Genomic DNA, 22,016 nt, shown 5'->3' on the forward strand with positions numbered 1-22,016 from the left:
GCATCTTTGTTTTCCTTTTGTTGATTTTTTCTTCTCAAATCGTCTTTTTCTCATTTCCCCCCCTCCCCGTTTTTTTTTTTTCCTGAAACAAAGCATTCTGTCTTTTTATTTCGAACAAACTTATTCATTTCAAATTCTGCTGTATATTTTTCCGCCAGAGGATTAGAAAATGACTGAAATAACTTGAAAACAAAGCCAAATATTAAGCTGAATTTTTATTGTTGGTTTCTCAACTGAATATTAAAATATATATATATAAATTCATTGTTCACAGAGTTCTACTTGAAAGGCTTTTGCGGTGAGTGTAGAGATACATATGAATAAGTATATGGTACATAACTCCATGCAGAGCATGTTTATTTAACTTCTCAAATGAAGTACCTATAGAATTTGGGTTAGCGGTAGTTAGTTGTGCCTGTGTGCTGTCAAGGTATTCTGAGATCTTGTTTCATGCTTTTCATTTGCTCCACCTGGGTTCATGATTTACTTTCCAGTTATCCCATCATTTACACATTCTTTTTTCCACATAGCTGCTAGTCAGTAAAACCACTTGTGCCTATGGGGACACACACTTTCTTTCTTTCCCTTAAAAGTATCCCATTTTATGCTTCAGCACTTGAAATCTGACATGGTTTCACTTTATTTTTATATTAATGTTTGAGGTTGCAGTGGTTTGTTACATATTTTGACGTCTCTTGTGTACCACATGCTAAACACTGATCAGTTTTGTTTTCTCACAGCTTTCTTTTATTTTTGATGTTTATTCAGGGTTTTCTATTGCAATGGAGGAATTAGAAGATACTAAATCTTTTTTACACTGCATCTTTTAAGTATGTGGAATTTAGAATTCTTCAAAGCGATTGTTTCTACTACAGCAGCAAAGCCTGGATTTGTGAGATATGTTTGGAAAAGTATTTGTTTCTGCAACTGAATGCACTAGCTTAGTAACCTTAGTCTGATACTTTAGCTGAGCTGTAGGGGGGGAACGAGCAGGGAATAGTAGGGCACACTTTGAGAACTGTGCCCTTCTCTTTTGAAAAGAAGGTACAAGAGAAATGGCCTAGAAAATACAATATTATATTGATATGATTCTCACTGTACCCAAAGCCAGGGAGATGTGTATTTTATCTGTCTGGAAAGCTAAATAAATAAGATGAAAATGCATCAATGTTATAGAGGATTTTTATTTTTATTTTTTAAGAACGTTATTAAACTTTTCTCAGATTCCTGGGTAAAATACAGTAAGTTGGAGAAAAAATAGACTGGCTACATTTACTTGCAACAGTATTTTGTCTTTCACAGTTTCAACTATTTTTAGCATCACAAAATTCTAATTCTTTAGAAGAGATGTTGTTTCTGACCCTTTATTTTTGAGCTTTACATAAAATTTATTATTAATTATTACTTTTTCAAAGGAAAATCAGCTTCTTTGTAACCATCAAAACAAATTGCATGAAATTAAGGAATAAATAATTAATTTTTTCCATTAAAAATACCCCCACCCCCAAATATATATATTCCTTAGATATTTATTGTTTATGTTCCATGTTCTGCACTGCTGTGGTAGAACATTTGTAGAGAGCTAGGGCAAAAGTCTTGATACCTGCCCCCTTTTCACTCTGTCCTGGTTTTGACTAGGATAGAGTTAATTTTCCTCCTAGTAGTTGGTATGGTGCTGTGTTTTGGATTTAAGATGAGAATAATGTTGATAACACACTGATGTTTTAATTGTTGCAGAGCAGTGCTTACACTAAGCCAAGGACTTTTCAGCTTCTCACACTGTCCTGCCAGTAGGCAGGCTGGGGGTACAGCAGGAGCTGGGAGGGGAAAGATCCAGGACAGCTGACCCAGACTGGCCAAAGGGGTATTCCATACCATCTGACGTCATGCTGAACAATTAATATGGGGTGGCTGGCTGGGGTCGGGGGACTGGCTGCTTGGGGATAGGCTGGGCATCGGTCAGCGGGTGGTGAGCAATTGCAGTGTGCATCACTTTTTTTGTACACATTGTTATTAATAATACTATTATCATTATTATTATTGTTTTCATTTCTTTTCTATCCTAATAAACTGTATCTATTTCAACACACAAGGTTTTGTTTTAATACTTTTTTTGATTCTGTCCCCCATCCCAGAGAGGGAGTGGGGAGGGTGGGTGAACGGCTGTGTGGTGCTTAGCTGCCGGCCAGGTTAAACCATTACGCACTCTTAATAACTAGTATGTGGTCTTGATACATCTTCTACAGAGACAATAGCAGTCTTCACAAAACAACCAGTGCAACTAAGAAAGGGCTATGCGTGATAGTAGTAGGAGACCCTCTTCTGAGAGGTATGGAGGTGCCCATTTGCTCACCTGATCCAGTCTTGAGAGAAGTCTGCTGTTTACCAGGGATTTGTATCAAAGATGTCATCAAGAGATTACCAAGCCTTGTACAGCCTAATGACTATTACCCACTGTTGTTGTTTCACGTAGGCACCAGTGATGCAGCCAGCATCAGTCTGAGGAGTATCAAGATTGATTACAGAGCCCTGGGAGCAGCAGTAAAGGACCCAGGAGTGCAGGTAGTTTTTTTATCAGTTCTAACAGTCAAAAGAAGGGGGATTGAAAAAAAAAGGCCAGTCGAATCTGGCAAATCAACAGATGGTTTTAGGACTGGTGCCACAAACAGGGGTTCGTCTACTTAGACTATGGGACGTGCTTTGAGAAACCTGGTCTGTTGGGGGCTGATGGGGTACACCTGTCAGAAAAGGGAAAAAGCATCTTCAGTCATAGTTTTACGGAGAAGGTATCTCCCACTGTGTCAATGATAAGTTGGTTGGAGTGCATGGAGATCTGCCTGAAGATGTATGAGGAAGTGACAGAGACCTTATGGGTCAGACTTAAGGGGAGGGCAGGGACAGGTGACATTATAGTAGGGTCTGTTACAGGCCACCTGATCAGGAAGACAAACCAGATGAGGCCCTCTATAGATAGATAGAAACAGCTTCATGTTCACAAGCCCTGGACCTCAGAGGGAACTTCAACCACCCCAATATCTGTTGGAGGGACAGCACAACAGGGCATAGGCAATCCACAAGGTTCCTGGAATGCATTATGATAACTTCCTTCTCCAAGTGATAGAGGGGCCAATGAGGAGAAATGCCATGATGGATCTCATTCTCACCAGAAGGAGGGGATGGTGGGGAATGCGAAGCTCAAGAGCAGCCTTGGCTGCAGTGACCATGAAAAGCTGAAAAGTTTAGCATACTGAGGGCAGCTAGGAGGGAGCACAGCAAACACACTACCCTGGGCTTTGGGAGAGCAGACTGGCTTCTTCAGGGATCTGCTTTGTAGAGTAGTGTGGGACAAAGCCCTGGAGGGAGGAGGGGCCCAAGGAAGCTAGTTAATATTCAAGGATTACCTCCTCCAAGCTGAGGAGCAATGCATGCTAACAAAGAGGAATTCAGGCAAAAATGGCAGGAGGCTTGCATGGATGAACAAGGAAGTCCTGGCCAAACTTGAGCAAAAAAAGGAGGCCTACAAAGGGTTGGCCAGGAACAAGGGCAACAAGAAAGGCTTCTATAAGTACATAAGTGATAAAAGAAAGACTAGGAAAATTGTGGGCCCTCTCTGGAAGGAAATGGGAGACTTGGTCACTCAGAATATGGAGAAGGTTGAGGTACTCAATGACTTTTTTGCCTCAGTCTTCACTGGCAAGAGCTCCAGTCCCCACAAGGCAAAGGCCTTGCTGGAGAATGGAGCGAATGGAAGAATCACCCAGTGTAGGAGAAGATCCAGGTTCAAGACCAGCTAAATGTACACAAGTCCATGGAACCTGATGAGATGCATTCATGGGTCCTGAGGGAACTGGTGGATAAAGTGGCTAAACCACTATCCATCATAATTGAGAAGCTGTGGCAGTCTGGGGAAGTTCCCACTAACTGGAAGAGGGGAAATATTACCCTCAGTTTTAAAAAAGAAAAAAAGGAAGACCCAGGTAACTGCAGGCTAGGCAGTCTCACCTCTGTGCCCCACAAGACCATGGAACAGATCCTTCTGAAAACTATGCTAAGGCACATGGAAATTAAGGAGGTGATTGGTGACAGCCAACATGGCTTCACTAAGTGCAGATCATGCCTGACATATCTGGTGGCCTTCTACGGTGGGGTTACAGCATTGGTGGGTAGGGTAAGAGCAACTGACATTAAATATCTGGACTTGTGCAAAGCATTTGACACTGTCCCTCATGGTATCATTGTCTCTAAATTGGAAAGACATAGATTTGACAGATGGACCACTCAGTGGGCAAGGATTTAGCTGGATGCTGGCACTCAAAGAGTTGCAGTAAATGACTCAATTCCTAAGTGAAGATCAGTAATGAGTGATGTTCCTCTGGGGTCAGTATTGGGACAGCCACTGTTTAACATCTTTGTCAGTGAAATGGAGAGTGGGATTGAGTGCACCCTCAGAAAGTTTGGGATAGCACCAAGCTGTGTGGTGCAGTTGACATGCTGGAGGGAAGGGATGCCATCCAGAGAGACCTGGACAGGCTTGAGGGGTGGGTCTGTGTGAACCTCATGAAGTTCGACAAAGCTGAGTTCAAGGTCCTGCACTTGGATCATGGCAGTCCCAAGAACAAATACCAGCTGGGTGGAGAATGAATTGAGAGAAGCCATCCAAAACCATTCTATGATGATTTTATAATGATTCTATGAAAATAAAGTCTACTGATTTGAGTAGGTTGTTGGGACAGGCTGCTAATGAGCTGTGATATCAGCCACACTACTGCTTTATTGCTATTTTTTAGTCTTTTCTCTCACATACAGCTTTTCTTTCAGATATTGGATCATCCTAGTGCATCCTAGACTAGACATATTAACTAAGGCACATTGCAGCAGTCAAAGAAGTCATTTGGCTTGGAAGGGACCTGCAGGTATGCCCGTTAGTTGGTGTCTCTGCATTGTGGCAAGTTCAAATGTTTAATTTGTATACTTAGTTGTTAGTCACCTAGATGGCTCATAGGGTGTCTCAGAATCCTTAACTATTTGCCCTTACAGCATCTGTGGGACTGTGGGAATTGCTTTTGTCACTGTTTTACAGCTAGGGAGCTGAAATGCAGTGTTAACTGGCTCGCCTGGGGTCACATAAGAAATCTGCAGTGCAGTAAGAAACTGGCTAGAGTCCTAACCACTGTGCAATTCTCCCTCTACCAGATTTAAAGCAAGAATAAGCTAAAACCTGAATCTCAGAGGGAGTTTTTCAGGTTCCTTTGGCAGAATATTGTGTTTCTAGCTGTTCTATTAAAGTTTTTCCTTTACACTTAACCTAGATGTTCTCTACTGCAGTATAAGCCCATTAGTTCTTGTTCTGTCCTCACTGACTAATGAGAATAATTTGTCCCTATCCTCTTTATAGCAACTCTTTATGTGTTTGTAGAAAGATCATTCCTCCCTTCAGTCTTCTTTTCCTTAGTCTGAACATGCCCAGTTCACTTAACCTTTTCTCATAGATCTTACTTTCCAAACCTTTTATCATTTTTGTTGCTCTCCTCTGAACTCTTTCCAATTTGTCTGTCTTTTAAAAAAATATTGTGCCAAAAACTAAACACAGTAACACAGCAGAGACCTAATCAGTGTTGACGAAAACACAATAATTATCTTACTTGTTTTACACGTGATATGTCTATTAACACTATTTAATATAATATCTGTAACACTATTTAATATAATACCTCTTTGAGACAACGTACTGTTGTGAACTTGTATTTAGCTTTTTGTTTAAAGTAAAGCCATTTTTTCCATGTAGCATTATTCCTGCTAACATGCATGAATTTTATTTACCCACTGAGCCTCTAGATCTATTTCCTTTATTCTTCTTATTCCTGTTATCATTTATTCTCTCTTACTAGTCTGAATTGGAAGAAACATGTTGAGTCACCATCCCTGCAGGTCTTCAAGAAATGCGTACATTTAGAACTTAGTAGCATGGTATAGTGGTGGACTGTAGTACTAGGTTAAACGCTGGACCTGATGGTCTTAGAGTCTGAATGATTATATGATTCTAAGCCTTGTCACCTGTGGATAGGGTCCATTGCTGTTCTGGAGGACTGAAGGACTTAGGAGAGGATGGAGAGAAGTTTAATGGAATTAGTCTAACCACTACTGCTCACCAGCATACTAGAATCATAGAATCATAGAATCACAGAATATCCTGAGTTGGAAGGGACCCATAAGGATCATCAAGTCCAACTCCTGGCACCGCACAGGGCTGCCCAAAAGTTTAGACCATGTGACTAAGTGCACAATCCAATCTCTTCTTAAATTCAGACAGGCTTGGTGCAGTGACTACTTCATTGGGGAGCCTGTTCCAGTGTGCGACCACCCTCTCGGTGAAGAACCTCTTCCTGATGTCCAGCCTAAACTTCCCCTGCCTCAGCTTAACACTGTTCCCGCGGGTCCTATCACTGGTGATAACGGAGAATAGGTCACCTGCCTCTCCACTCCCCCTTGCGAGGAAGTTGTAGACTGTGATGAGGTCCCCCCTCAGCCTCCTCTTCTCTAGGCTGAACAGGCCCAGTGACCTCAGCCGCTCCTCATATGTCTTCCCCTCTAGGCCCTTTACCATCTTCGTTGCCCTCCTCTGGACACTACTGGCTTTTGATCTCTGCTTTCAAACTCCTTGTCATGTTCTTTCAAATGTTTCTGCCAAGGTGCTAGTCACTCCATGACTTAATTAATTAATTAATTAATTAATTTTATTTTTAACAAAACACATGACTCTGAATAACCTTGACAAACATATTTCTGGTCCTTTTCTGCATGGCTAGGAGCATTCCTCCCACCAAGAGAGATATGAATGATGCCAAAGAAACATCTAAACACTTGTTTTAGATGGAGGAATTTTTGGTGGAAAGCTATCATGGGTAACTGATGAGTACATTTGATTATGCCATCATACAGTAGACACTGTAGAGTTGTCTGTTGAATCATATTCTACTGATTTCAGCAAAAATATATTTTTAACAGATCAAGGTCATGCTGTATTGTAATTGTAGCATTCAAAATCCATAAAATATTCTGAAGGGTGTACGCTTCGTTTTGTTAGTTCAAGTTGTGTCTTATATGTAATATGTTTCTTTGAAATATTAACCTTTGGTTAGTCATTATATGTCTGCCAGTCTTAAATTTGGTGAACATTTGAGTACTTTTATGGTGTAATCTGTATAATTTCAGCCTCAAAAATTGCTGCAAGAATGAATAGTTCCCCCTGGTGACAGCTGGCAGACAATGATTTACATTTTTCAGTGTGTAGCCAGATTTTCATTATTTGTATATGTTACTTCATTTACACAAAATATGGAACATATAATCATAGAATCATAGAAGTATTAAGGTTGAAAAAGACCTCCAAGATCATCTAGTCCAATCGTCCCCCTACCACCAATGTCACCCAGTAAACCATGTTCTTAAGTATCATGTCCAACTTTTCCTTAAACACCCCCAGGGACAGTGACTCCACATTTCAGTTCTTAGTCTAAATATGTAAGGACAGCCTGCCCAATGCTAAGTGTAAGCATCTTGGTTCCTGTGTTCAGCTATTATATAAAAATCCTCACTAGGTAATAGAAAACTAAGCTCCAAGAGAGCTGCTGAGAAGATTTAAACTAAACCCGTTTGAGTGACGTGTTTGCTTCCATTGTTCATAAAAGGCCACAGGCTGAGTCAGTTTCTAATCATACCACACTTCAACATGATGCACTGTAAGTCAGTGTAAAGGGAGAAAACAGTTTGTTAAGAACTATAAATTAAAACCTCCATTAAAACCACCCATATCTCACTTCAGTTGAATTAACATCCTTTTGTTCCGAACTGTTACCTGTCTTGTTTCTAGCTGGGCAGTCATCAGAAGAGAGTATGTAACTCTGTTAATTATTTTCTGGTAATTGCATACTCACCTTAAATATCTGAGAGGAAATAGAAAAGTAATGTTTCCTTTTTCTTGAATTAAAGTTTGTTGTCATCATCTTCTACCGTCTACAGTAATTACCTTGTGTTTTAGTACTTTGTTAGCCTTGCAGGCAGTGTGGTTTATTTGTAAAGTTGAATCCAGTTTTAAGGAAGGGCAACTAGAGCATCTGCAGTGATCAAGACAATGGGGACCACACAAATCTGTTTTAGATAGCATTTTGAGTGATTTATGACGTAAGAAAGGAAAACCCATAAAAGACCATTGGCTCAGGGTCCCTTCACTGGCATCACATCAGCTGGGTTTTCAGTCCATTTTATTCCTTTTTATCGTTGTCACTGGAATCAGTAAAAAGTGTGGTAGCCTTCATTTGCCTGGACTGATCAAGATTGTTCAAACCAGTGCAACCCTGTTCATACTGGAGCCTGGGAACAAACATATACTCTCAGAGTCTCTGTGTGCTGCAATGCAGCCAGTACAGAGTTTAAAGGTAGAGAGTACAAGGCAAGATTCTGTGACTGTTTCTTCTCTATAATTTACTGTGAGACTTAAACTCTGGACCTGTTTAATGGTCCTAACAGCAGAGTTTCTAGGCCAACAACTAAATCAGCCACAGTGCTCTGCATTTGCAGGCAAGCCTTAAGATTTACAAAATTTAATAAGCTGCCCTCTTACGATTTTTTCCTTTCAAAGACACAGCTGTTATAATAGTTGCCAAGAAGATTGTCAAAGGTACAAATACCCATTGGTCCATTGGTATAGTGAAGCTTTAGTGTTTCTTTTTTATAACTCAATTTTTTATTTTATTTTATTTTATTTTTTTCAAAAGCATATAAACAGTCTCCAAGTATTGCTAGCTCATTAACAATGAATAAATTCTGGAGAGGTCTGCTGGCTGGCCATGGTAATATATTAATGATTTTTCACAGAATCGTAGACTCACAAAATCATAGAATGGCTTGGGTCAGAAGAGACATTAAAGACCATCTAGTTCCAGTGCTCCTGCCATGGGCAGGAACACCACCCATGAGATTGGGTTGCCCAGAGCCCCATCCAGCCTGGCCTTGAACACCTTCGGGGATGGGGCATCCACAACTTCTCTGGGTAACCTGTTCCAGTGCCTTACCGTAGTCACAGTAAAGAATTTACTAACATCTAACATCTAACCTAAATCTTCCTTCTTTTAGTTTAAAACATTTCCCCTTGTTCTATCACTATCTGCCTGAGTAAAAAGTCACTGTCTACCTATTTTATAAGCCCTCTTTAACTACTGTAAGGCTGCAATGAGGTCTCCCTGGGCCCTTCTCTTCTCCAGGCTGAACATCCCCAGCTCTCTCAGCCTTTCTTTGTAGGAGAGGTGCTCCAGCCCTCTGATCATCTTTGTGGCCCTCCTCTGGACTTGCTCTGACAGGTCAGTTTTCTTGTTCTGGGAGCCCCAGAGTTAGTGTTCCAGGTGGGGCCCCACAAGGGCAGAGTAGAAGGGGACAATTCCTTCCCTTGACCTGCTGGTCACACCGCTTTTGATGCAGCCCAGGATACAGTTGGCCTTCTGGGCTGCAAGCACACACTGCTGGCTCATGTGAAGCTTTTTTTTGTTTTTGTTTTTTTTTTTTTCCACCAGAACTGCCAAGCCCTTCTCCTCAGGGCTGCTCCCAATGAGTTTTTCTCCCAGCCTGTAGTCTTCTATGGGATTGTCCCAATCCAGGTGCAGCATCTTGCACTTGGACTTGTTGAACCACATGCTGTTCACGTGGGCCCACTTCCCCAGGCTGGCCAGGTCCCTTTGGATGGTATCTCTTCCTTCTTTAGTATCAACTGCACCACTCAGCTTGGTATCATCTGCAGACTTGCTGAGGGTGCACTCGATCCCATTTTCTGTGTCATTGATAAATATATTAAACATCACTGATCCCAAGATGATCCCCTGAGGGACACTATTTGTCACCAGCCTCCACCTGGGCATAGAGCCATTGACCACCACTCTCTGGCTGTGGCCATCCAGCCAATTCCTTATCCACTGAATAGTCCATCTTTTATATCCATATCTTTCCAGTTTAGAGCTGTGTTAGCAGTGCAGTGAGCTGCTGGCAGCTGGAGGGCAGGCACAGAGAGGAAATACAGACTATGTCATGTGTTGCTTACTTCTTTTTAAATTAGGGTTGGAAGAAGCCAAAGTTCCATCTTTCACCCAGACATGCCATTTTAATACTGAGCTCCCACTATATTTTTAAGCTAAGAATCTTTTTCTAGTCTATTGATTCCTATTCACAGTATCTTAACTAATTATATGTCCTTTAATTAAAAAAACTGATATACATCAAACACCCAGTATGACTTTTAATGTTGATGGGTTTTATATATTTGTGCCAGTTAACCATAGCTGTCTGTTGAGCATTGCTCTTTGAAAGAAGGAAAGAACACAAATTTTCATTTTTCACTGAAATTTGGAATTCATGAAGACAATCATAGAAAATTCTTTAAGAACTGCAACATTTTATGCAGGCATGAAAACCTTTAAATACTTAGTCTCCTGAATGTGTCGTCAAAGCTCGTTAAACTTAATCTGTCATATTTACAAATCCAGTGACCAGCTTCAGAGCTCTTTGACTCCTCATTCTACATTTCTTCATTTATGTTTCTTTCTGTCTGTTCTTACCTAACATTTAGGGTATTATTTCGCCAAATTTACAGTCAGTACCTACAGGCAGAAACAGTTTCTTTGTCAAAAAGAGAACTTCTCAGTGTAATACTTTAGTAAGTACTCCATATCAAATATTTACTAATGCTTTGATGCAATTCTTCTCTATTCAGTTGTAAGGCAATTAGATTATTTATGAAGACTCTAGTCTAATAAAGCAGTATATTCCTTCTCAGATTAAGCAACTTTGAAAGTCACTCCTTCCAATAAAAATGTGAATATAGGCAAAATAAGGAAAATATTTATTCTTTTTAATTTAAATTTAAAAAATGAAAACAAAAAGTTTATATATGTTTGTAGTGGAAGTAATTCATATTTCAACAAAACCCACATGTTTAATAGCCCCACATTTCCTGAATTCTTTTCTAATTTTTATGTTTGTGCTGTTCAGTGCGGTTATTGGACTAGCCTGTGTTGCCTGTGTATCATGTAGAGAGAACTGTGAAAAAAAGTCGTGTTCCTCTGATTTTCTTTTAATATGTAGGACATTATGAGTGTCCACCTGGACTTGAAAAACTACGGGAAAATACCAACAACTCTGATCCAACAACTCTGAGACATAAAACTCCTTGTGGAGTTAACCCAGAGGCACTTGTCTTCCGTTGCAGGGTACTGTTCCTGTTGAGGCTACTGTTCTTTTGGTGTTCTGTCATTGTTTAAAACTTAATCACTCTTCCTTTTTAAGACAATTTTCCTATAGCAAAAATAACAAGTCATTCCAAATCTTTAAATCAGTTTGTCTTCTGTGTCCTGTTTCCTGTCTTCCATTGTTCCATCCCTGCTCTTCCCCACACCCAGCTCCTCCAGCTTTCTTTATTACAGGATTCCCATTCACGTGAATTATCCCTACTGTTTTTCACTCAACCTAACCCTGAGGGGATATTACCCCTATTACGAATGCATACATTTTAGAAAGCTGTTTGGGAAGAATGGCTTAAATGTGGTGATAAATACAAGAAAACATATGTTTTTATCACATCCTGCCTGCAGTATTTTTTTCTATTGTAGGTAATTTTCATGGATGTATGGCAAAACAAATTGCAATCACTGACATTTTTTCCACTCTAGTTATGTATTGCAAATGATAAGTGTTGTTGTTGTTGTTCTTATTAATATTATTGGGGAAAATAACTTTTTATATTTTTCTATGTAATTTGTGTAACACAGCAAAAATGTTTTGTTTCTGTCCCATAAGAATTCCCTTTTTTAATTTACTGTTTTACTGTTTAGCATTGTAAATATAAAAGATCTGTGTGGGACAGCTTTTAAGGTCAAGCAGAAAGGAAGATTTTCTTTTCCAAACATCTGTCAACAACCACATGGAAGAGAAGACAGTACTAGCACAATTTAATGTGCTTTCACTCAGTGAAAAATGTTCTTTGGACACTATGTCATGACTTGTACTTCAAGTAAAGCTTTTCTCGGGTGGTTTATCTTCACTGTATTGCTTTGCTTCTCTAATACTAATATTTTTTAGTTTCCTCTTTGTTCGAGGCTACAAACATATCAGAAAAGACTCAAAAGCATTATTTATTCTTTTGGCATTCAGTGTTCACTGTGATGAGAATAAGCAGTTGCCATTCTGCAGATGGCAGGAGAACTAGTTCCAGGTTACAGTGAACTTAGAGGTCATTGATGACTGTGCTGGAACACAACTAACTGGTGATTAAGTGGCAGGTTTGACAGACATAGCTGTGGCGAGACCTATGCATTTGACACGTGTCCTTTTCCAGCAGGGGCTGCTGCAGAGCAGTAATAACCACACATCCCTAAGGGACTTGAAAATTATTTTCAATTCCCTCCTTCCTGACCCCCAGTATGTATTTAACATAAATATATCATGAAGATGTTTCTTCTTTTGAGTCAAGAGATACTGAAAAAGGAGAAAGCCACTGAAGAACATTAAATTTGGACTGAGATAAAATAAATGTTTTTGGATTCTTGATTAAAATATGCCTAAGCTGTGTTGGAGTCATCTCCTTTGACAGGAAAGACATACAAATATATGATGTAAGTACATAGAGTCCCTGCAAAACAGCATATCTGAAAGGAAACAATATGCTGTAAAGAAGGAAAGCTTTAAGCTTAGTATGAAAAATCACACAGTAAACAATAACGTGCTGTGTAGGGTTCAAAACCCTAACCACATCACCTGACCAGAACAATCAGGAACCCAGGGATTCAGTGGAAACCAGAAGTATTCTGAAGCTGAAAGATGCTGTACCGTAATGTAAGAGTTTTCAGAAGCACAAAGCTTGTAAGGAGAGATCACATTTCAGACCAGATTGTAGTCAAAAAACAGATAAACTTCCAAGCACAGAATCCATTCAACAGGTTAGAAAAATACTTTTTCTAACTTCATAAGAAGATATAGATATATGGCTTTTCTCTGTTAGTTTTGATTAAGATTTGTCCTCTCAGATAGGAATTGTACTGTTACATTACAGTATCTGAGTTAGACTCCAAATTGTCTTTACAGAAACAAATACCTCCAGAGAGAAATTCACCCCTTCCTAAAGGTGGCATTTAGGGTAGGTTATGTGAATTACCTCTGGAGGCCATTTATCACCTTTAACTATAAAGAAAGCTAAGATTTAAGTGTTTACATTCTGTATGTTATGATGATATGAATCCTAATCCATGTGTTTCTTACATGCTTAAACCATCACAACTAAAACATTGTTATCCAGTATTTTGTTATAAATAACACATTTGAAAGGATTTTATAGTTTCTCAAAAAGCTGCTTCTGCTGTCTGTTTATACTGCAGGTTGGTATAACAACTTGGTTACATTGCCAGTGTTTCACTTATTAAAAAAAATTATGTGATTATATTGCTCTATACTGCTAGTTATCTTCTGAAGGAATATAATAGATTGTGGTGCCAAAGGAACTTACTTGCTGATATAGAAAATTGTGACATATTACCACAGTACAAATGGTTGTACAAGTACAAACTTAAATTAATAAATAAAAAAAATAGCTAGTGAGGTAGAGAAGACTTGTATTATTTTGTTGAGACATGTTATACTAGCTGTCTGTAAGAAATAAGCCTTTCCTTGAATTGACCAGAATGAACACATTTACCCCTGAACTTAAAAAAAAAAAAAAAAAAAAAAGTGGTGAGAAAACCTTTTATTTTCAGAGCACAGTAAGAACTCAGTGCAGACAAACTTGCAATAAAAACATCTATTTTATACAGAACAATTGAGGAACAATGCATTGGCTTAAAAATAATGACAAGTATAAGAAAGTGAATTGAAGAAATTGTTAATTGTTACATTTTTCCTCATATGACTACTTCCCTGTTCATTATTGGTTGGGGTTAGGACATGTGGATTTATCTGTCAACTACTTCACTAACTTTAGTTCTTTCACTAACTCATTCAAAAAATGTTGCTAGACACTGCTAATGAATATAATATCTCTCTTCCAGTTCAGTCTGGGCAAAACGGTGTTTTCATACTACTAATAATATTTCCCAATTTTTTATGTTGTTCCTGCCTGCTATGTTTTGATGGATCATGATTTTATTGAAATGACAAGAGGTTCTTTCTTTAATCATAGTGTAATTTATACGTATATATATATATATTTCAGGTTGAATGAGTTCCACAGGTACTACACGATTGTCTTTGGAAACCAAAAGGACTCAGTTCTGATATTTAACTGACTTTTGCTCTCCTAGAGACTGTCAGATTTATTTCCCTTTTCCAGTCATGAGGCTTCTGGCTACAGCTTGCAAAGCAAAGCAAGGTCTGATTCTCTACAATAACTCCATACTTAATCAGGAAAGGAAGTGTCAGAATATATATATATATATATATATATATATATGTATCAGACATAACTTCTTACTGTCAACATTTCTTGATTAATCGTAAACAAAATCTCATATGGATGTATATAATTTTACTCTTGGATATTGTGGGTAGATGGAATTTTTACTTAGGAAAACAGAGAATTTCCTGAATGGCCTGTAGTTAGGTGCCTATGGCTGTCATTTGAACTATGGAAGAATCAGCTGCAGATCTCTGATTTACATCTGTTTTCAGACTTGGTTTCACAGTACCACCTGTAAAGATTGTTTGAGTGAATAATGAACCAGACTGTGCCATATTTCATTGTTCTTTATTTTAGGCACTTAACCAAAATGTATAAACTAGCAGTCTACTTGTGTCTTATTTTATGCTCCCCCCTATCTTTCCATGTGAAGTAAAGACTTCCCAGCAGAATATTCAGCTCTTCTGAAATCCAAATTTCTCTCTGGAGATCATCTGCTCTTTATAAAGTGGATAGGTAAATGAATCTGTATTTGCATATAAAAAGTTGAACACATCACTTAAGTGTACAATCTGAAATCAGCAGATTGATTTTTTTTTTTTTTATGTCCTTGTTCCTTTCCTAAAGCACAATGGAAAATAATAGTTGAACCTCAGAATTTTTCATAAAACAAATTACTTCCCCCCCCCCCCCCCCCCCCCATTTTATATTAAGTTTTGCACTGTTATTTAGTATCCTAGCTATCTACTCAATTCTGTTCACTCAGAGGGTGGTGATGCACTGGTACAGGCTGCCCAGAGAAGCTGTGGATGCCCCATTCCTGGAGGTGTTTAAGGACAGGTTGGATGGGGTTTTGAACAACTTCGTGTAGTGGGAGGTGTCCCAGCCCACTGCAGGGTTGTTGGAACTATATAATCTTTAAGATTCCTCCCAACCCGAATCATTGTATGATTCTATGATTCTACTCAAGACTGGAAACACTGAAAAGCATAATCTCTGATACATTTTAGTATGGCATGCAAGAAGCTCATCTTATATTTATGTCAACAAAACAGTTGCCAGATTTCAGAATAATTCAACAGTGGATGTTCTGAGCTTTAGGAAAAAATCCCTACCTAATGCACATATGGACAAAGAGTTACAATGAAAGACACCTACTCCAAAAAAAGTCTCATAGTATGTTACAGTAGATACTTAACAAGTCTAAATGAATCTGCACTGTTTAGATCAATGTTTGTTTTGATATGTTAGTTTTGTCACTGACTTAACCTATTGTCTTTTGTTATATTTGATTCAAAAGAATTTGTCTTTCATACTCGATGACACAGAAATATTCAGGCAACAGGATACAGAAATCTTTCTTCAGGCACACCACTTTAGTAAAGGTGGTGGGTAAACTTCCTACATTCTCACAGACAGTAGGCACACATGCTTGTAACTTGCTCAGATGTCATCTTCCTTGAAGGGGGTTCCTGAAAAAAAACGATGCAAAAGAGATGTTAAAAAAGATCAATGACAAAATGTCACTGAGAATCAAACTCATGTAAAGATCCTTAGAATGGCAGAATACAAAGGGAAAGAAATGCAGTCACTCTGCTTTTATCTCTTTGATCCTGTGTTCAAGACTAGCACAGGCCTGCAGCAGTGCTTAAACTGTAACACTGTTACAAGAGCAGCTATTGACTTTGGCATTATTGAGAAACTAATAGCATTTATTGGAGTAGGCTCTTACTGATTTTTAACACTGACAAGACTTCTGTAAGAGCAGATCTAGTAACAGTTTCCCAGGAACTTCCCCTAATTTACAAAACAAAACAAAAACAAAAATAACAAACAATAACAACAAAAAAGAAACAGCAATAACAAAACACCCCAGAACTGTGCAAAGAGTATATATAGGCGTTCGTAACAGACATGATAAAGAAGTGGAAAATATATTCACATTTTCTAATTTATTTCCATATAATGACTGAAAAAAGCCCAGATGAAAAATAGTAATTCACCTTTTGATGCATGGAGGTTTTCTTAAAATTGCAGTGTCTGCAAATGTGTATTTTTGAGGAAAATGTTTTATTTAAAACATTTAGAGGTATTATTATTATCATTATTATTATTGCAAAAATCATTAAAAATAAAAGGAATTGATTCTTAAATCTGTAGATATGCCATTTCAAAGAGCTACTTGGTCTCCATTCTGTGTTATGTTTATGATTTGGTTGCTAGGTCAGCTTCAAGTTGGTGGTAACACTCATGTATTAACATGAATTCCTATGCTAAATTCAGAAGAAACAAACTGCCAACTTGTCAGTTGCAGAATTTATCCCTTAACTGAAATTAACCTGAAGTCAGCACATCACAGATAAGTAATCTTGTCAAAAAAAGACGAAAAATCAAAATAACACGTTGGAGTCAAATTTTACCTCATATAGGCCTGGATTCCCAAACCTTGTGGAGAAACCTAGAAAAATGTGTGCTTTTTACCTATCATTACACTAGTTTGAAACAAAATCTTCAACTACTTATTTGTGAGCTGAAAGGAGAGAAAAAATAAGAGGTACTTTTCTACCACATTTTTCTATGAATGATCAGATTCCTATTCTGTGCACCTCAAGTATCCCTGCTTAAGAAGTGGCTCAGTAGAAGTTACCTATTCAGAGGAAGAGTTTTCCAAATTATGATTATGTCTGCTTCTAATGCATTGGAGTGGGAAGCCAGTGGTTCATTTTTATGTGTAAGAAACACCACATACAAACTGAATGACATCTGCATGTGGTAGCTATGACAGATCCTGTGAGAGATGAAAGATTCTTTAAAAAATGTGAATTTGACTAATTTTCTGCTCAATATCACATTTACCATTTCTATTTATTTCTTACACTTCATATCATTGTATTATGAAATAAAGTGATAAGGATAATGTTACACTCAGCAATAAAAGGTGAGAAAGGGGAAGGGAGGGGGAGAGGAACTCTCGTTGTGGAAGTGTCTGTCCTCCCGAAAAACCGCTACGTGTATTGAGGCCCTGCTTCCCAGGATGTGGCTGAACATTGCTCGTTGATCGGAAGTACAGAGTAACTGCTTTTCCCTCTGTCTGCTTCCAAGCGGCCTTTTTTTTTTTTTGATCTTTTTAAATCTTTTTTTTTCTTTCTTTTTTTTTTTTTTTCCCCTCTTCCTTTTCGCTTTAAATAAATCATCCTTATCTCAAACCTTGAGCTCTTTGTGTCGCATTTTCTCCCCCTTCCTCTTTGAGGATGGAGAGTGAGAGAACAGCTGTGGTGGCTGCCCACCCAAGTAAAACCACCACAGATAAATGCTGGAATAGCAAGGTCTTGACTGAAACAATGAAAACTTATGAAATTTTATTATGTATCTGAAGTATTTTCCCCTTTTTATTAAAATTGGTGTGGGAAAATACATATATTTCAAGGATGATGTATGGTTTTTATATATGTTCCCATATATCAGCAGAAGAAGAAACACATAAGCCTTTGTGTACACACAGATGCAAATATTCCACTCTGTAGTTCATATATGCATACAGTAGAAAGCACAACTGAAAATCACCAGTCACTTAAAATGTCATAGTCTGGAGTATGCCTGAGTTGTGCTGTCAGTATGGGAAATGAATTCGAATAATAGGTGCCATTATTGTAGCATGAAACTATTAGTTAAAGTTCACAGTGCTTGACTAGATCATTTAAACCTTTATTAAGAAAAAAAATGAAATTTTGAATGTTTGAATGTTCTTCTTTTCTTCCTTAATTTGAGTAAGGTCTCAAAGTTTAACCAAAAGCATCTGGAAATAAGTTCCACTGCTGTATTCCTGGTTCAAGTTCCACAGAACAGAAGGCAAAATTCCCTGTGCATGGTGCTAACAAGTATCACGGGGGTGTCAAGCTTGGCTTAAGGTGGATTGACATGTCATTATTCCTCTCATTCTTGCTTCTTTTTTAATGATCTGCACCTGAGCTCCGGTGTGTATTTTGTGACACTTATTAACAATCTACAAGTTTGAGAAAATGGTTGTTTATCCATCTCTCACCTGTGAAAATGTTAACAAGACAAGACGTGCAGCAGTGTCTGGTGCCAGCTGAAGGTCATGGATAGACTGAAGAAGCATCCGACATCTGTTTCTCGCAGTGGGCATTTAAGCGCATTTCACTGAAAGGAGTAGGCTGAGCGATCTCACACCATTAATATCAATGGGACTTGAGTGCATTGCTACCCACATTCGTTCCTCAGTTCCAGGAGTGGAAGTGTGGAGCTATTAGCACACCTCGCTCACATCCTAGATAAGAATGTTGAAATAGTTCCACATGGCAGATGAACAAAAGAAGTCATTAGGCTTATTCTTGTCCACATGCACTCAAGTGCTTGACGGCAACTGCCCCTGCTATTTTAAATCAAGACTGAGAGACTCAAGGCTACCGATTTACTGAATTTCAATCAACTCAAATTCATCTTTCCTTCCCCTTATTTTTCTTTTGTGAATGGCTGCTTCAGAACAACTAAATCTCATTGACTAAAATGGTTACGTTGATTTACAGCTCTGCAGTATTTTCACAATAGGCTAGTATTAATGACATTTGCATTTTGGAAAATTAGCATATACTTTTTTTATATTTTAAGTTTTTAGGATAAGATAGATGCCTTGCCTGCAATATGGTTTAAAATTACCATCCTTCTCCTTCTTTGTGTCTATGAGAGCATGTATGAGTGAATGACTCAGAGTGAAAATATGGATTTATCTGTCAATATACATGCTTCTGTGAATACCTATGGAGACAGAAAACAATATATGTGAGTGACTATGATTTTTTCTTCTTATTGAAATAGAAAAATATTTTTCAGAAGTACAAGTGTTATCTTCCCTTCCCCTTCCCCTTCCCCTTCCCCTTCCCCTTCCCCTTCCCCTTCCCCTTCCCCTTCCCCTTCCCCTTCCCCTTCCCCTTCCCCTTCCCCTTCCCCTTTCCTCTTCTTCCTGTTCCCAATCTTTCCCTTCCCCTTCTTCCCCTTCTCATTATTCCTGTCTCCTTCTTCTCCTTCCCTGCCCCCTCTCCTTTATTGGCCACTACCCCCACTCTGCCTCTCCCTTCCTTTTCTCGTTCCCTCCATCTCCTTTCTCTCTCTCCTATCTTCCCACCCTACCTCCTTGTCTTTTCTTCTTCCTCTTCCTCTTTTTTATACTGAGAAGCTACTTTCTTTCTTTTTCTTTCCTTCTTTCCTTCTTTCCTTCTTTCTTTCTTTCTTTTTCTTTTTCTTTCTTTCTTTCTTTCTTTTCTTTCTTTCTTTCTTTCTTTCTTTCTTTCTTTCTTTCTTTCTTTCTTTCTTTCTTTCTCTTTCTTTTTCTTCTTTCTTTCTTTCTTTTTCTTTCTTTCTTTCTTTCTTTCTTTCTTTCTTTCTTTCTTTCTTTCTTTCTTTCTTTCTTTCTTTCTTTCTTTCTTTCTTTCTTTCTTTCTTTCTTTCTTTCCTTCCTTCCTTCCTTCCTTCCTTCCTTCCTTCCTTCCTTCCTTCCTTCCTTCCTTCCTTCCTTCCTTCCTTCCTTCCTTCCTTCCTTCCTTCCTTCCTTCCTTCCTTCCTTCCTTCCCTCCTTCCCTCCTTCCCTCCTTCCCTCCTTCCCTCCTTCCCTCCTTCCCTCCTTCCTTTTTCTCTCCCTCCCTCCCTTCCTCCCTTCCTCCTTTCCTCCCTCCCTTCCTTCCTCTTTTCCTGTTTCTCTCTTTCTCTCTTTCTTCTTTCTTGCTAGGAACATTATTTTTCTTTTGCAAGTCATTCAGGCACTTCAGTCCATGCCGGGCTGGCACAACAATTAACAACGTCACAAAAAAAAACCAAACCAAAACAAAAAAACACAAAAAACAACAAACAAACAAACAAAAAAGACACTTCAATTTCTTGTACATCACACAAAATTATGCCGTTAAGCAGGCAGAGACAGGAAGGAAGATGTTCAGCCCTTTCAATTTTTATTAATGGCAATGCGGAGCATATTGCTGGAGATGCATAAGAACAGGTTTACTTTCTGAAGGAGCCAAATCCTTCTCAGTTGTCTCTAGGTGGCAACCTATCTATCCCAATAGTCACTGTAAATGGTTCTCCTGATCTCCCTCATCTTACTCTGAATTTTAAGTATATTTTTATGAATGGTTAAATACCTCTACTCTGCATCTCTTTAGTATAAGGGTCTCGTGCAAGACCAACTGAAAGTGGCAAAAAGGCATTCACTAATTTAAGTAGTCTTCAGTTCTGGCACTAAAAGATGTCCTATTGGCTTTGCCTTTCATAAGTCAGACAAATGAAAAATAATTTTATACTGTTCTATCAAAAATAAATAGCAATTGTTTTCTCAGGTCTTTTTCTCAGCAGTTCCCATTGATGCAGGCTATACCAAGCTTTGGAATGTGACATTCTTTTATTGTCTTGTTCCTGTGGAAGAAAAATACAAATCATTGTTTTGTTTTGTTTTGTTTTGGGGGCTCATTGGTATTTAAAACGAAATCCCAATGTCTTGCAAGGTACAATTGTACTCATAAGTATAGTACTGGGCAATAAATAAGAAAAATTAAGCATTCTGTAGCCAGGTTGTAGTGGAACAACAACAAAAAGAGAGCCTGCTGCATTCTTTCTAAGCAAACAAAAAGCATAATTGGAAAAAATCATTTTTATGTTCTCTTACATTAGATGGGACCACTGAGTGAAACATCCACTGATGAATTACTGCTCTAATCTGTAGAGGAAAAACAGCTACTGGCAAATTAAAGAGTCCTGGAACAGAGCCATGAGAACTAAATGGCTAAAAATGAAAACAGGCAAACATTTGAAGAGTATTCTACAGAACACAGATCTTTCAACACCTCCCCCTTTTCCATGGCTAATTCATTGTCATGGAAACTGAATTTATCAAAATGTTCTTGTTCACTCCTAGTGACCCAGTGAGTCAACTTACAGAGCTGGTGAAAGGTAACGCAGGCTGAAGCAATTTTTACAAATGATATGCAGCAGTTCATAAATCGGTAAATTTTGAATGGTACCATTGTGTTTCCCGGATAGTTTCCTCTAGTCTCAAAAGACTCTTTGTCTGCAAGCTAGAGGTGTCTGAAACCCTTACTAATAAGTTAGAAAGGGGGGGCATGTCTGAGTTTAGCTCCTTTTTTACCCTCTGCTCTCCTTTAATTTGTTTTTCTTCTTACCCCATGACTTTATGCTAAAATCCTGTTATTTGTGTCTTTTATTTACTTCATGCATTCTCTACAGCATTTTCCTTTGCTGATCTGTAGCCCAAGGATGCAAAAATCCTTCATCAACTCATCGCAAACATCTCTCCTTATCTGTTGCTGAAGGTAGGTGTTGACTATCAATACACAATGACTAGTGTATGCAGTCAGCTTTGCCAAATCTGAAATAACCCTGGAACTCCAGGTGCTTTCATCCTTTCTCAGAACATGGGAACATGGGGTTGCTTGTATTTCTTCATCACACAGGAAAATTGTCCTATAATTATTTTGAAGGTTTTTTTTTTTTTTTTTTTTTTTTTTCCCCAGCTTCCATGTCACTGCCAAATTCCGTCAAGGTTGATTTTTACTTTATGTTACCA

General features: G+C 38.4%; 1 long non-coding RNA gene across 4 annotated transcripts in view; it reads left to right on the forward strand.

The window, feature by feature from the left end:
* Positions 1-2,472: 2,472 nt before the first annotated feature.
* The window catches only part of LOC308187591, a 55,290-nt gene continuing 35,746 nt past the window's right edge, over positions 2,473-22,016 (forward strand). The window contains exons 1-3 of one of the 4 annotated variants that reach the window (XR_013944807.1): positions 2,473-2,562; positions 4,819-4,913; positions 21,677-21,762. This is a non-coding gene — a long non-coding RNA (uncharacterized lncRNA). Of the gene's footprint in view, positions 2,563-4,818; positions 4,914-20,587; positions 21,436-21,676; positions 21,763-22,016 lie in introns of those variants that run through there. The other 3 variants (XR_013944808.1, XR_013944809.1, XR_013944810.1) reach the window with 3 other exon arrangements.

The sequence above is a fragment of the Anser brachyrhynchus genome (assembly GCF_964034855.1).
Source record: "Anser brachyrhynchus genome assembly, chromosome: 1".
NCBI classification, from domain to species: Eukaryota; Metazoa; Chordata; class Aves; order Anseriformes; family Anatidae; genus Anser; species Anser brachyrhynchus.